Genomic DNA, 13049 nt, shown 5'->3' with positions numbered 1-13049 from the left:
TTATTTATTTATTTATTTATTTATTTATTTATTTATTTATTTATTTATTTATTTATTTATTTATTTATTTATTTATTTATTTATTTATTTATTTATTTATTTATTTATTTATTTATTTATTTATTTATTTATTTATTTATTTATTTATTTATTTATTTATTTATTTATTTATTTATTTATTTATTTATTTATTTATTTATTTATTTATTTATTTATTTATTTATTTATTTATTTATTTATTTATTTATTTATTTATTTATTTATTTATTTATTTATTTATTTATTTATTTATTTATTTATTTATTTATTTATTTATTTATTTATTTATTTATTTATTTATTTATTTATTTATTTATTTATTTATTTATTTATTTATTTATTTATTTATTTATTTATTTATTTATTTATTTATTTATTTATTTATTTATTTATTTATTTATTTATTTATTTATTTATTTATTTATTTATTTATTTATTTATTTATTTAAAGAAAAATATAATTTCGAGGTGTTCTCGCGTCAAAGCTACACCAGGGCTATGAAGCGCGCCGTAGTGGAGGGCTGCAAATTCAGGCCATTTGTGGATCTTTATAACGTGTGCCGAAATCTCGACCAATGACATTTTCGTTTTTCGTCTCAACCAGAAAACGCACACAAACGCGTTCCTTCGTCTTGCGTGCGCGACACACGCATACACGTGGAGCGAGATAGATATCAATAGTTACGAAAAAATGGCAGCATGCATCTCCACTCCGTGGAGGATGGAGAGGGTGCGGAGTACGGGCCGGGACACGAAATGACATCCAAGGTGCGCCCCAAGTGAAGTCCGATTTGCGCCCCGACCGTCATTCGATTTGAGCCGTGAGTTGCACCTTGATTGTTCCCTAAATGAAACTGCAAATCACGGCTCAAATCGAATCTCGCCTGATTTTCGCTTGATGGTGGTGTGCGCACGGATGTACGCGGACGGACATTGGGAGGTGCTAAGGTACCCCGCCCCGGTACAGGCGAGGGAATAAGTCGTTTGACTCTCGAGTACCAACTCACGGTCGTAGGCCAATGGGTAAGACGACTGACACTAACTCTGTCTGGTCTACCAGACACAGGCTCGAATCCTGCCGGTGTCTGTACGATTTTTTGCGATTGTAAATGCTGTGCGCACGGACGCGGACGGACATTGTGCGGTCTTAAGGTACTCCGCACCTAACAAAGTGGTGCAGCTTCGCACTGGTGGCGCGAGGAATGGGCAAACAGCTAAGCTGGCGGCCCCAGCTATAGCTAATTCTTGGTTCGACTATGTTTTCGTGATTATGCTCGGAGACTCGGTCAAGTTGTCTGCGTGGTTATGCCTCGAGACCCGGTCAAGTCTTCTGCGTGGTGTCGTGGTTAGCCCCCAAACAGCAGTGAATACTCGCTCATTAAACTACGTACAGTGTGCGCGGGCTCACCGGCTTTGCGGTGAAGCTCCGGGAGTTGCAGAGGGCGCAGCGGGACGAGCGTTTGCTCGAAATTTTCGACCTCGTTCGGAGGCCACTGTTCGGCTTGTGTGTCCTGGCGTGCGGGACGCTAATTAAGAAGGTATTTATTTATTTATTTAGAAAATACTGCCGGCCACAAAATGGCCCAAGCAGGAGTGGAGGTGTTGCAAGACATATACACACGACCAAATCGATAACAATACAGAGGGGATAAAATAAGACGTATATGCAATACACTAAGGCACAAAATCAAAATCAAACTTCATAATAATTTTCAGTACATTTTAGAACATGACCAGACTCAAAGATTTGTTTTGGCTGTTCTTTCCAATTCGTTATTGTGCGAGGAAGAAAAAGAGTATTTGGAATTTTGAGTACGGGTAAAGATAGGCGTGAGGTTGTGTGAATGATATCGTCTTGTCGGACGCGAAGACAGAGGAGCAAGGCCGTTTGATAGGCTTAGTATGCTTTTGTTGCTAGATAAGTAGGAAAGAAGTTTTAGTCTTGCTATTTTTATTCGTTGATTAACCTTATCGCTTCTCGTCCTTTTGGCTTGTCTCATTTTCGCATCAATTCTTCTATTTGCGCCGTCAAACCTGCGCCACCGGTCGCAACAAGAGATACAGCGAGACACCCAGCTATGCGTTTCTTGTACCAGTCGTATCGCGCCTACCCGCGACGCGTTTCCAAAGCCGTACTTGTACCAGGGGCGGTATTCTCGTGTTTGTCCGTTTTGAAAACATCCATTTTGCGTCCGTTTTATTGTAACGTACTTCCAGTTGTAGGCGGGCTTTGTGTTGACTTTTGCGCAACTGTTCTTGCAAACACATTTTAAACGACTGAACCTATTTTAAACTATTTTTTTATGTGTTTATTGTCCCGCCAGCGAACCAACAACAAGGCGACGAAAAAATCTCGTCTGCTCCAAATCGTCTGCTCCGAGAAGCCGCGGCTCAACGAAGTAGCTCCGCCGTGCTTGCATGGCGTCACATCCGGGTATTAGCTTTTAGCCAATCAGGGCTTGCTCAAAACGGGCGCTTTTGAAACGGGCACAAAACGGACACAATAGGAGAATACCGCCAAAGATGTATCTCGCCTCCAGCAGGTGGTGGCAGGAGTCCAGTCCGCGCGCGGCGAGGTTTTGCTGCGCTCGTTCACCGTGCCATCCACCAGCTTGTACCCCGGCTACACTAGGGTTTGAATGTCATTTGAGCCAAATACCATTTGACTCAAATGGGAGGCTTCTAATTCCATGCGGAATCCGCCCGCCGTGCTCCACTACGATTTCGATGGCATTTGAAAGCTGCTGCTGTCGAGTTCTGTTTTTATATGGTAATATAACAATTAAATTTAGCAGCAGTCTTTCGCATTAAAATGATATCAAATTATAAATATTGTAAGCTTTGACACAGTTTTTGCTTAATTTTGAATCGCAATCGAGGTTTTTTTGTGCTGTTTTGTGCTGTCTGGCCACACTGGTTTGTCGCTTGCTCGCACTGGTGCTGAGAGTATGGAATCATTGCATATTGATATCATGATTTAAGTGAATGAGAAGTAAACAAAGTCCCGCCATTAAGAATATTTTTTTGTTTTCAGTACGTCAGCAATGTATTTGTTTATGCTGACTTGGAACGCTGTGCACGAGAGTGCTAGAAATGGCATTCGAGAGCCCCAAATGTCTCTTTGGGTGCTCATTTGTCCCCAATGTCATTTGAGTCGAATGACATATCAAAACCCAGTGGAGCAGTACAACTTCGCATTTGAGTCAAATGACATTTGGTTCAAATGACATTCGGACGCTAGTGTAGCAGGCGTATTAAACAGCGTGGCTGTTAAAATGACCATTTGTAATTACAAAGGCGTAGACCGTAAAATGAACACCTAACGCACTAGTTTCTCCTGGAATCTTTAAAAAAAATTGGGCCCCTCTCCCCGCGAGGGGGACTCGAGTAAATGCGTCGCATAAGGGGTGGGTGTATTGCGTTAACGTTTAGTGTTTGGGGAGTTGGTGGTAGTGAATGCGTTGTATCAGCAGCTTCTTGACGTTGTTTGAATGAGTCAAGGATATAAGGCGCGTTCGTAGCCTCCCATTCTGTGTCGGCTTTGTGGCGCAGTGGGTAGAGCACCATGTACATTGCGTTCCGCCCGCAGGGTCGAGGGATCGAAACCAGGCGCCGGATAGTTTTTTTTTTACATAGTGTAGGGGGAGGGGTGCGGACTACGACTACGGACGTCAACGCGGGTGACATCGTGAGTTACTGAAATGCTCTGCATTTAATTAACGCACATAACGTTGAGGGGACTGCGTAAGCTGGTCCCAGTCGATGACGACGTTGGCGTACTTGTAAAGCGGCGTGGACTCTAGGTGTTTGAGCCAAGCGTGGATGTTGCTTCGCCGGAGAACGGCACACCGGTTATATGCGCAGCGCGCCCGAAGGAGAGGAAACCTCGGAAGAGAGAGTACTGCACATGCGCCGGCCCCAGCGCGTCTGCCGCGGCTATGACGCAACACAATCCACTTTAATCCAATCCAATCCAAATCCAATCCAACCGAATCCAAGCCAAGCCAATCCAATCCAATCCAATCCAATCAAATCAAATCAAATCAAATCAAATCAAATCAAATCCAATGCCCCTCGCGAGAGAGTGTTCGTTATCGGAGAGGAGAGGGGGTGAGCGGCGGAGAGCGCAGCTCGCGCGGCGAGGAGAATGGCAGAGGGGTGGACAACGCCGACAACAACGACGACGACGCCGGAGGGACAAGGCGAGTGAATCAGATGCTCTGCATCTAATAAAAAAATTAAGCCACCAACTGGCGGAGGAACGCTCTCGCGAGCACTGGGCACTCACCGTCTCGGACGTGCAGACGCCTTTGGTGCTGCAGCGGGCGCGTGCGGCCGAATTCGGTGCCGTGCCTGAATCCTATTACATTTCACTGGGGCGCCGTTAATTCTCTCCCGTCGGAGAAATTTCTCAGAAACTCCAGCAATCCGCATCCCTTTCCCACATCACCTTACCGCCGCGGTATATATCTGCGGTATGCCGGAGTTCTGGCGGCAAAGGAATTTTTTTTACCAGCAAGGTAGGGCGATGCAGCCTTCCTTTGGCCGTGTTGGCATTTGCTCGAACGTGTTCCGCGTTCTGGCGGCGTACTAACAAGTTAGGACACCATGGCTGTGAATCGCGGAAACGGAGGAGGAATAGAATTCCTTTTCTATAGTGCAGGTGAAGGCACCACGACAAAGCGCTACTTATCCCCGTAGGCGTCAAAAAGAAAAAAGGAAGCTCACACTGACGCGAAAGACTTGAAGGTATAGCGAAGCTGTCTGTACGCAACCTTCACGACCATCACGAAGGTTCAAGTCCCCGATTGCAGCCGATTTGCTTCTTCTTCGCTGCCGCAACGACCGTTTTTACTCCAGCATTGTTGCTGTAAGTGTTAGCCTCTTTCGTTTTTTTTTTTTTTTGGAAATGATAATCATTGGACATCACCTTGGAGGGGCGTACGCTATGACGTGTCTTTCTCGTTTCGAGCAAGTGTTGCCACGATTACGGTGAATGCTGAAGCTTTTTTTTTTTTTTGGGGGGGGGGGGGGGGGGAGGGGGAGGGCAATCTTGCCCAATCTCCCTGAGTGGCTTGGCTTGGCTTGACAAACGTGCGCCGGGGACGCTGGGCGGTTATCGCGAGGCACGCACACACGAGCGCTAGGGATTTTTATGTGCGGAGTAACTTAGGACCGCACAATGTCCGTCCGCGTCCATCCGCGCGCACACCACCATCAAGCAAAAATCAAGCGGAATTCGATTTGAGCCGTGGGTTGCAGCTTCATTTAGGGAATAATCGAGGTGCAACTAACTCGCGGCAAGTAGAATGACGGTCGGGGCGCAAATCGGATGTCACTCGGGGCGCCACTTGGATGTCATTTCTAGTCTCCGTACTCCGCGGAGTGGAGATGCTGCTATTTTTCTTGGTTTTGTTAACTGCCGGGCGGTCGCCGCGAGTCCCGCGCTCACGTGCGCGCGCAAGGTAATTTATCGGTATTTTTAACTGCGGACACGAAAAATAACGATTTGCTAAACAGCTTCGCTGTTAAAAATACATTTTAGTGACTCAAAAGCCGGTGCACATCGTGCAGCGAGGAGCTACGTCAGAACGTGCGAGGTCGGCGACTTGAATGCGCGTTCGATGTTCGAAGAATGCGTTCCCTCCCCGCAAGTGTTTCTCGACAGCGTCGTCTGCGCTCTCATTGTGTGCCCTGTTTAGCGCCCCGAGTATGCGTGCCGGTGTCGGCGGCAGCAGCACGCTTCTCTCTCTCTCTCTCTTTCGCGTTCCCGGCGTGCCCTGGGGCGTATCCCGCAGAAGAGGCGCATGATCGATGCGTCCGCGACCGACAGCCTGGATCGGCGGGAGAGAGTCGGGGACCCAGGTTGAAGAAACTCGCACAATGGAGAGCGCGGCACCTTCGCGCTTTGGAAGCCCCGTGGCGGTGGCACTGGGAATGCGCTGCTCAATGGGGTGGAGGGGAAAGAAAACGAAGGTTTTTTTTTTCCTGTTTCGCCCTGGGTCACATGCTCACGCTCCATTCAGCCCTCTCTCCCTCTCTCTCTCTCTCTCTCGATATATATATATATATATATATATATATATATATAAATAGCGAATCAGGATAGGAAATGAGGGTCGTAGAAATAACACAGAAATAAGGGTTGGCAGTCAAGAAAACCTCGGAAAGCAAAGGGGGGGGGGGGGGGATGTGGTAGGTCATTGAAACAGATAAAGAATTTGGAAAGAAAGAAAGCGGAGAAAAAATGCCCGCCAGGTGTGATCCGAACCCACGACCTCCAGAATACCGGACTGATGCGATCGGTGCGATCGTGGGTTCGGATCCCACCTGGCGGGCATTTTTTCTCCGCTTTCTTTCTTTCTTTCCAAATTCTTTATCTGTTTCAATGACCTCCCACATCCTCCCCTTTGCTTTCCGAGGTTTTCTTGACTGCCAACCCTTATTTCTGTGTTGTATATATATATATATATATATATATAGGAAAATGAGGGGCTCGTTGAATTAAGACAGAAATAAGGGTTGCCAGTCAAGAAAACCTCGGAAAGCAAAGGGTAGAAAGCGGTAGGTCATTGAAACAGATAAGGAATTTGGAAAGACAGAAAGGAAGTGGAGAAAAGATGCCCGTCAGGTGGGCTCCGAACCCACGACCTCCAGAATACGCGTCTGGTGCGATGACCACTGCGCTAGCGGCGAGGCAATTTTCCCCTCCACTCTCTGGGGTATTTGTGTTCAGGTATTTTTCTTTCCTCCGCTTGGGGGTGGTAGCCAGCGCCACTCGGACTACTCGGGGTGTAGGGGACCTTCTTTTTAACCCACGGGCCGTGACTCGAGTGTCTACGACATGTCGAGAGTGGTCGACCAGCGTTGAACCCTCTTGAGCTCCCTATGGCACCAAGACTACCAGAACAGAGGCCCTCGCTATGCATGTAGCGAATCAGAATAGGAAATAAGGGGCTCGTTGAAAATAAGACAGAAATAAGGGTTGGCAGTCAAGAAAACCTCGGAAAGCGTAGTGGTCATCGCACCAGACGCGTATTCTGGTGGTCATGGGTTGGGATCCCACCCGGCGGGCATTTTTTCTCCACTTTCTTTCTGTCGTTCCAAATGACTTATCACCTTTTGCTTTCCGAGGTTTTCTTGACTGCCAACCCTTATATAATATATATATATATATATATATATATATATATATATATATATATATATATATATATATATATATATATATATATATATATATATATATATATATATATATATATAATATGGTGTGTGTGTGTGGCTACACGCGTCTATCGGTATTCCGAGCATGTGCGGGGTGTATACCGGGATGGATCGAGGCACGAAACTATCGACACGGATGGTGGTGGTGTAGGCCCTGCTGCTGCCGCCGTTTTCTCCACCCCCGAGTACCGACATTCGGTAATTGCCAATGGCGTGACGCAACTCTGGGCCATCATTAAATTGACCCAGGCCGCGAAGCCGGGGTCCAAGTTTCGAATTACACTAATCTTCCGCCAGATAGCCAAGTTGTAAAAAATAACCACCGCCTGCTCGTTCCAGCACACTGTTGGTTGTAGTCAGTGGCGTGGTTGCGTGTTATTATGTTGTCGCGAAGCCTTCGCTTGGTTGATTGCTTTATCTATACGCAGTTTTCGCCGCCAGCGCCTTAATTTGTGTACCTCCCGAGAAGCTGCGGCTCATTTGCTCGGCGAGGGCTGTCTGCTTGTTGTCGCCGAAACAGAGGTCTGGGCTTGAACTGGATAGCGTTCGTTGCTCTCTCTTGCTCCCGGATGGAACATGGCTGATTGGGCCTCCAGATTGAAAGCCGCGTGCCAAGTGAGCCTTACTCCCAATCTAGAGTTCCTGTATGTGGCTCCTCTCGTGGAGCATATGGGCAGCACATACAGTAGCTCTACACTGGCGGCATACCTTCAAGACTACCACCGAGGCTTTTGGCGTGAAGCGTTCTTTCGGGTTCGCATATACAGCAGCATTTATCACCCGCACTTTCGAGGGGGAAGCGTGTTAGCAAGCCGTTTCCGGAGGCAGAAGTATGTGCAAACAGTCGATAAAAACCGAAGATAGCTGGAGTGAAATCGTTTGATGCCTTGCTTGCATTGCGCTTGAGCTCTATAGTGTTTAGAACGTGTCCTTGCCCAGCAGCATGACTTGACTTGTCCTTGGTTTCAGCATGCACCGTACATATGGCTCATCTTTGTTATCTTTGGCTTGCTTTGCACAAGCTAGCGCGTTGTGCCGCCGAGTTCTCAATACACTTTGAAAAGGCCGTGTACAGAGAGAATAAAAAATGCTGCAGAAATTCAGAGAATTATCTACTAATGCGTGGCATTCCAATGCCGATTGTCTTGAGTGGAAGTTTTTTTCCAGCGAATTTTTTCTTTCTAAATACTGTCTGACCAGTTATCCCCATTTACGCTAATTTAACGGTTATTGGTAGAACTTCCGCAAAATCTGCATGATTGTGGAACCGGTCGTTATACAATTTGCCATTTTCCGTATTTTTTCGTATTTTTCTTTTTTTTTTCGAAATTTCGTTCGACCAGGTATCTCCATTTACGCTATCATAACGACTACAGGTGGAACTTCCCCGAAATCTGCATTATTGTAGAATTGCAAGGCGTTACACTGTTCGCGATTTTACCCGTAATTACCTACTTTATATTTTCTTATTTATTAGTTTTTTTCAAAATTTCGTTCGACCGAGTTCTCCGTTTACGCTATTATAACGATGATGACAGCTGAAACTTTCGCGAAATCTGCATTATTGTGGAAATGCTATGCGTTATACGTTCTTGCATTTTTCGTAATTTGTTTATTTTTTTCAAAAATTTTGTCCGACCAATTACTTCTATTTACGCTTTTATAACGATTACAGGGAAAACTTTCGCGAAATCTTCACTGTTGTGAAAATGCCGGGCGTTACAAAGTTCACCGGTTTCCGTAATTATTTTATATTTTTCTTTTTTTTTTTAGTTTTTCAAAATTTAGTTCGACCAGTTATCACCATTTTCGCTATTATAACGATTACAGGTGGAACTGCCGCGATATCTGCATTTTTGTGGAAATGCAGGGCGTTACACGGTCCTGGCTGAGGAGGGGGGGGGGGTACTCGGCAAAGAATGCTGCGCATTAAAAAGGAATCAGGAGGAGAAGGTTGAGGGGAATTGGGCATATACCAAGCCCCCTCGCCAAAATTCCTTGTCGCTGGGCTCTTTGTCGACGAAAAACCCGTCCTAAAAAGCCTATCAAATACAGTCAAACCCGATTATAACAAACCCGGATAGAGCGAATTATCCTATATATCGAACAAAAACAAATCAGTTGCGAAAATATGCGCAAAACATATTCCTTATAACAAAGTTAAAGTTCGCATCGGATATATCGGATATATCGAACTCTGCGAACCTAGAATTGCCGCCTAAATGCATGGTCTCACAGCGGTAATTGAGCTGTTGATTGGCCGTGTTTGAGACGTTGAGCCTCGCGTGGAGCGACGTGACGCCCGATACTTTCCGTAACTGAAGCAGAGCGGAAAGCCGGGCTGGTTGAAAATGGTTCGTGACTGCAACTCCGCACAGCAAAACGGGGCCATAGAATTCCTTCGGGGATATTTCCTGAGTGTCGTCGACGACCAGGTTGCCGTCACTGTGACCCTTTCTGACGCAGACACCGTTGCCGATGCCATGGCAGCTGGGGCTGCTGAAAGCACCAAAGAGGCAGAGGATGTCGCGAGTGAAAGCCAGCCGACGCTTAATGAAGCGCTTTCGGCAGTTGACATGCTCCGCCATTATTGCTTCGATATTGAATGACACGGACTCGAGTGCTGTGCTAGTTACCCCGCCAAAATGAAAGTGAAAACAAGAATCACCTTTTCTTTATGTGAAGTAGGCAGCTGAGGCGGAAAGTTGCTTTATTGCTTGCAATAAATGGATTGTTTCGTGTATGGTAACGCAATACTTTATTGTGCTGGTTTCCGCATGCCGGAATGGGGAAGGGGGGTGTCCCGTGTAGTGCGAGCTCGTGACAAAAAACTCGTTTTCGGCGGGTTTCACTATATCGACTGTTGGATATATCGAACTAATCGCGGTGCATATTTGAGTTCGCTATAGCCGGGTTTGACTGTAACGCGAATATTCCTCGGATATCCTATTTCACTCCGCAAAGCACGTCTCTAATCATGACGACTTTCGCAAGCCGATGCCGGAGTGGCTACCGGTGGGAACGTTCTCGCTCGCATTCAATTACGTACGCGGTCCACAGCCGCGCCACTACGGCGGTGGTATGTGGACCCAAATCTCATCTCCGTATCTGTACACCCCCCGCCCATGTCGCGGGTCCCCTTCGCCCACGTTCTGCGTCGCTTCGCTTTGTCTTGCGGCGGCCGTCCTTGCCCCGTGGTCCGCTTTCCACGAGGAGGAGAAACAATGGAGGCGCGAGATATTGTTTCTTTTCCCCCTTCTTCACCCGCTTGTTTCTCTCGCGAGCGTTCCCTTGTTTACTGTTTCCAGCCCCGGCCAGATAAGCGGCCCGCGACAGCAACGACGTCACGTTCGGCGCACGTCGCCGCTGCGTGTACCCGGTACGTGCACGTTCGTATGCCCGCACTCCCCGCCGCGTCCGTTGACGAAGGCTTCGCTGACCTGCAGGGCGCGGTCACGCACAACGTATGCACTAGCCGCAGTGCCGTAGCCACTCGTTTGTGTGCGGTATTCTCGTGTTTGTCCGTTTTGAAAACGGCCGTTTTGCGTCCGTTTTATTGTGACGTACTTCCAGTTGTAGGCGGGCTTTGGGTTAACTTTTTCGCAACTGTTCTTGTAAACACATTTTAAGCAACTAAACCTATTTTAAACTATCCCTTATGTGTTTATTGTTCCGCCAGAGAACCAACAATAAGGCAACTAAAAATCGTCTGCTCCGAGAAGCCGCGGCTCATAGCTCCGCCGTGCTTGCATGACGTCACATACGGGTGTTCGTTTTCAGCCAATCAGGGCTTGCTCAAAATGGACACTTTTAAAACGGACTCAAAACGGATAAAACACGAAAATATTGCCCCAGGGTTGACGCTTGGGCAAGTCGGTTCATGGTGCGAGGGAAGGGAACAGTGCAACGGGACAAGACGACGAACTGAGCGCTTACTAGCTTATATAATTGGAAATCAGCGCAGCAGCGCTGACTAACAAAACGTTGTGACTTATTGTGACATGTTGTTACTTACAACACAAGACGACGACATCACACGCCTTGTCGTCGTCTTCGTCCCTTGTTTCGTCATTTTTGCGCGTCCCCCCCCCCCCCTCCCCCCGAAGTCTTACGAACACTTGTAGCCGTAGGACCTGTACGTCATTCGGTGAAAGTCCTTCATAAGATCCACACCGCCCGTCTGGCCCATTGAACATCCCGTTTTGTTGTGGGAGTTGGTGGGACAGTTGGGCCGAAGCCAGGAGAGTCGAACGCGGGCCGTGGTTCCACGCTTTGAGCGTTCAGCTGTTCCATCCGTCTCTCAAAAATAAACCCGGCGACTCATCGTGCCACTACGTCAACGTGCGCTTTCTTATACCCCTGTCACACGGGCACTTTCAATCGCGATTGAAGTGAATCGCGATCGAGTTTTCGAGCGCGCTCGACGTACTGCTGCTGCTACACGGCACGTTTCAATCGCGATTGAGAAGTGGCACGGGTTGCGCTCGTGTTCGCCAGATGGCGCTAACCATGTACTTGCGGCCGGCGTCTGGTAACTTCGCGCGGTCGTAGGTATACGTAACTATGTAAATATTACCTCACGCTTATTTGGGTCAAGTTATTTGACACAATTTGTGGCGTTAGTTGAAGTTGTCACATGCTGTGCCATTACTGAGCGGGGACGAGAGTATCGCCGCTTTCGTTCGATCGCGCTTGGAAGCCTCGATCGCGCTTGAGAAACCAGGATTGAGTTCGAGCGGGATCGAGCTCGATCGCGATTGAAACTGCCGTGTAGCAGGTGCCCGATCCGGATTGAGCTCGATCCGGATCGACTCAATCGCGATTGAAAGTGCCCGTGTGACAGGGGTATTAAATGCAGCCACTGAGAATCCGCTCCTGGCTGCCCCTCGCTCGAGTGTACGAGCTGCTTTGGAACGCGACCATTGTGTTTCCGGAACAAGTAGTTCGGTGCCGCCACTTCCGCGACTATGCAGGCCACAGGCCAAGGCTGTCAACCGTCTAGATAACAGCGTATACTGGCATCGGTGTTTCTCTTACCGTCCGCAGAGTTGCTCGCCCTCCCCCCGCACCCACCCACGTGCGAACACACGCACACGCACGCACGCACAACCATTCTTTTCTCATTGTTACCAAATCTTGCTGCTGCTGATGATGATGATTTCTTTTGGTTTCCCCTTTGTATCGGGGTGATGACATGTCATCTTACCAAAAAGGACTAATATACATATGTTTTACACTCTTGGTTCAATACTAGCGCTGCTTAGGGCAGGCACAAAAAGCTTATTAGGCACAAAATACTTTTTTTTTTTCTGTTACAGGTGGTAACTGTCCTAGGCAATATTCCCCTCTCTGCTTTTCGTCCACCAGCATTCTAATTTTCTTTTCGTCCCCTCGACAGCCTTGAAGGTAACTTCCTCTGTGATAATGCAAAAGGTGGTGATAATGCAACGCTGGTAATGCAAAAAGGTGACTTCGCTGCATGACTTGTACGTTTAATTTTTCCGCGCAGCACAAATTTAATGCCTTTTTTTTTTTTTGCACAACACGACGGCTACGCGGGTAAGCCGAACGCGCAAAAAGGCAGCATCTAGGTGTTTGGGTGACTTCCATTTGCAAGAGCAAATTGCTGAATAATATGACACGCGCATCAGCATAAAAGTCAGACACAGAGAACGGGCACTGAATACATATGCGGGCGACTTCGGCAGAAAGCTCTAATTGGCATTATTACACGGATCAACCGAGTTCATCGCGGTGTCCGCCATCACTTTTGCAGATGATAT

At 47.2% G+C, this 13049-nt stretch overlaps 1 protein-coding gene across 5 annotated transcripts in view; it reads left to right on the top strand.

The window, feature by feature from the left end:
- The window catches only part of LOC144162989 (rho family-interacting cell polarization regulator 2-like), a 129244-nt gene that overhangs the window by 57798 nt on the left and 58397 nt on the right, over positions 1 to 13049 (top strand). The gene's annotated exons all lie outside the window — the stretch shown is intronic.

The sequence above is a fragment of the Haemaphysalis longicornis genome, unplaced genomic scaffold (genome assembly GCF_048455015.1).
Source record: "Haemaphysalis longicornis isolate Haplotype H1 unplaced genomic scaffold, Haemaphysalis longicornis Haplotype H1 scaffold_12, whole genome shotgun sequence".
Lineage (NCBI taxonomy): Eukaryota > Metazoa > Arthropoda > Arachnida > Ixodida > Ixodidae > Haemaphysalis > Haemaphysalis longicornis.
The sequence above is the reverse complement of the archived record's forward strand: the minus strand, read 5'-3'. Positions and strand labels throughout refer to the sequence as shown.